Below are 3,946 nucleotides of genomic sequence, written 5' to 3' on the forward strand. Positions count from 1 at the left end.
AAAACTTTTATTGGACGTGAACATTAGGAAGAACTTCCTGACAGTAAGAGCTGTTCGACAGTGAAATTTGCTGCCAAGGAGTGTGGTGGAGTCTCCTTCTTTGGAGGTCTTTAAGCAGAGGCTTGACAACCATATGTCAGGAGTGCTCTGATGGTGTTTCCTGCTTGGCAGGGGGTTGGACTCAATGGCCCTTGTGGTCTCTTCCAACTCTATGATTCTATGATTCTATGTGAAACCACCTACAGAGGTATAATCCCGAACCATGACACCTCGTCCCACTGGGGCGTACATTTACAAACACAAAGCTTCATTATACATCATTGCCATGGCACCCAGGAAAGTGACATCTTCCTGGAAGTTCACAACTTGGTCCCCATTGCAGTCCAGATCTTTCATTAATGTCTGTATCTCTGTGTCCTGCAGTTTAGGTCCAATGGTCAGCTCTTTCTGTATCAGCTCCTTCAACTGCTTCTTACTTAAGTTGTTCTTATCGCCATCCTTGCCAGCGTATTTGTGGAAGATGACAATCAGCAAACCAATAGCTTAGTCAAGAGGTGCTGCCATGGTGAGAGATCAGAAGCAAAATGGTCCAATGCTGAATGGTAGGAAAAGATGGGGAAGTGGTCCTCCACTGGCATTTAACCAAGACTAAACCAGCCCCCAATACACAAGGATGTATAAGACACTTGGCAAAACAACATTGCATGCTTTCAAGAAAAGTAGTTATTAGAAATACACTGGCGTATAATGTGCTCCTGGACAACACATTCTGATTCTGGTATTTTATCACTGAGTAGAATAATCATGGGTTGGGGGTAGAGAGGAGTGCTGTATCTCTGTTACCTTTGTCATTTTTCTAATTCTGAATACTTATGTGACCAGAGCTATATAGGATAATATCTACACCATCCATTTAAAGCACATTTAAAAGACATTGCTTCCCCGCCCTAAATCCTGGGGAATGTAGTGTCTTAAGAGTACTGGGAATCATAGCTCTGTGAAGGGTAAACTACAGTTTCCAGGATTCTGGGGATGGGGGGGAGCCAGGTACTTTAAATGTATGGTGTGGATGTCCTCTAAGTTATCCCTCTCTTAAGGTTGTCCCATTTGTTCTGACAAAACTCCTGTGAGACAGGTTATGTTGAGGCTAGTTCAGTGGTTCCTAGAGTGTTTCATGACTGAGCCACAATATGAACCCTGGTCCGACTCTAATAGTCTTCCCACCAGATTGCATGGGCTCTTTTCATTACCATTTTATAAGCCAAATGTCTACAAGATAGATCTGTCTTGATGCTTTTACCTGCCAGTCAAAATGAGGAAGGGGGTGAAAGTACGTGCTGCAGATGATTGGAGATGGAGAGGACAAGGAGTGACATGGAAAAGGCAAGCTGCATTAAAAATGAGGCTGGTTCTTTCAGAAAATGAAAAAAATGGAGTGATGTGGGAAATCAGCTGCCTGTGTCACGAGCTATGATGCCTTGCTTCTTTGCAAGTTTCAGAAATTCAGTGGTAAGCTGCGCTTGTCATACAGTAGTTTAACTGTCAGCAGTATCTAGAGATGACAAAACCACAACTCAGGCATTGCAGGTTCTCAACAGTGGCCGGTTGTTGGGTCAGAATGAAGAGTGAGAGAGAGAAAGAAAGAAACTCAGATGTGTGTATCAAACAAAGACCTGTTTTTCATGCTTAACACTTCAAAAAATAACTTGGATTTTCAGTTCTTAGGACCTTTGCTCCTTTGAGGCAGCCAGCAAGCTATGTGGAATGAATTTTAATCAAGACTTGCCGATATCTATCAGTCTATAGCATTTCATAACTCAGATAATAAAGAGTCTGGACAGAAATGACAGGCTAGAGAAGAGAAATCTTGAAGGCAAGACAGTGTTTTCTATATCCAGGTCAGACAAGGGTATAAAATGCTTCAGAATGAGCTGTACACTCTGTCAGAGAAATCAATAAGAATGATTTCCCTAAACTATAGGATTTGGATAAATTAATATTTGCAGTCAAGCCAGATGAGCAGTAGAAAAAAAGGAATATTATTTACAGACGGATATAATGACATATCTCCTTGCATAAGCACAACTGATAACTATTTATTACTAACACGTTGCAATGTTAACAAACGTTGATAATATGGAACTGAATAGCATTAACAGGACGAGAAGCAGGAAAACTAATTTGGAGGTGGCATTTTAAAATGTCCATGTGGTCATGATCCTGTAATGATAAGGTTATTTAAGATCTTCTGGTTTTATTGAGTGAGGGTCCAATGTCATTCCCTACCAGCACCCCAGTTTGTGTTTGAGGTAATATGCATGAAGATCAGCCAAGTTCAAAAACAAGATTTAGATATTTCTTGGGGATATTAGATATTTCTAGGAAAATATCTGTTTCCACACAGAAATTTGTCAAATTCCCATGCCTTTCAGAAGAGAGATCTGGGAATGAATTGGAATATGTGGTAAGAACAGAACTTTTAGAAGATGTTATTCCAGTAACTCATTTTTAACTGCTTTCTGCTTCTTCCCTCTGTGGATGTGAGGAAGAATGGTTGCTAAGAGAGACTTCTCAGGACACTGCTGAGGACAGTGGGTGTCATTGTGATCTATCTGAAATGAAACAGACAGAGGAATATCCCTAAACGTTAATAGGGAGAAACCAGTGCAAGAACTCTCTATAAGGAAGAAGGTGAATAAACATGAGATTGTAAATATATTCTTTTCAATTATGTGTTTATGAAAGTAAAATTATTTTTGAATATATAGAATCTGTACATCTTTACAAAGAAGTTATCAGTCACCTGGAAGAGTTATTTAGCTTCCTAGCTGTAAGCCACTCTGTTACTTTCCATATCATCAAAAATTATTTATATATACAGTGGTAACTCGGTTTCCAGACGTAATCTGTTTCAGAAGACCGTTTGAGTTCTGAAACACAGAGACACAAAGGGCGGTCTGCAAATTGAATTGAGAAATCTGAAAAACACTCATGGAAGCCCTTCGACTTCTGGGGCACATTTGAAAATGGAAACATTTACTTCCGGGTTTTCGGCATTTGAAAACCAAAACGTTCGTCAACGGAGACATTCGAACCACTGTATATGCACGATGGTTTGCCCATTTCCAACAGTGGAAACAGATCACAGCTCTCATGGCTAGTTAGCCACTGACAGGGCAGTGAGAGATTTTACTTTCTTGGGCTCCATGATCGCTGCAGATGGTGACAGCAGCCACGAAATTAAAAGACACCTGCTTCTTGGGAGAAAAGCAATGATAAACCTAGACAGCATCTTAAAAAGCAGAAAGATCAGCTTGCCAACAGAGGTCCGTATAGGTAAAGCTATGGTTTTCCCAGTAGTGATGTATGGAAGTGAGAGCTGGACCATAAAGAAGGCTGATCGCCGAAGAATTGATGTTTTTGAATTATGGTGCTGGAGGAGACTCTTGAGAGTCCCATGGACTGCAAGAAAATCAAACCTCTCCATTCTGAAGGAAATCAGCCCTGAGTGCTCACTGGAAGGACAGATCCTGAAGCTGAGACTCCAATACTTTGGCCACCTCATGAGAAGAGAAGACTCCCTGCAAAAGACCCTGATGCTGGGAAAGATGGAGGGCACAAGGAGAAGGGGACGACCGAGGACAAGATGGTTGGATAGTGTTCTGGAAGCTACCAGCATGAGTTTGACCAAACTGAGGGAGGCAGTGGAAGACAGGAGTGCCTGGCGTGCTCTGGCCCATGGGGTCACGAAGAGTTGGGCATGACCAAACGAATAAACAACATCAACAAGGCATATCTCCTATGAATTCATTTAATCCTCTTTGAAAGCCTTCGAAGTTGCTGGCCATCACTACTTCTTGTGAGAGTGAATTCCCTAGTTTAACTATGCACTGTGTGGAGAAGGACCTTCATTTGTTTGTCCTAAGTCTTCCAACATTCAGCTTCA

General features: G+C 41.5%; 1 pseudogene across 1 annotated transcript; it reads right to left on the bottom strand.

Annotated features, from left to right (window-relative positions):
* Positions 1–245: 245 nt before the first annotated feature.
* Positions 246–597, bottom strand: LOC310827622 (protein S100-A6 pseudogene; annotated as a pseudogene). Its single transcript has one exon. The product of its transcript is annotated as a protein S100-A6 pseudogene (transcript).
* Positions 598–3,946: the final 3,349 nt, after the last annotated feature.

This window comes from Podarcis gaigeae, assembly GCF_964106915.1.
Source record: "Podarcis gaigeae genome assembly, chromosome: 11".
NCBI classification, from domain to species: Eukaryota; Metazoa; Chordata; class Lepidosauria; order Squamata; family Lacertidae; genus Podarcis; species Podarcis gaigeae.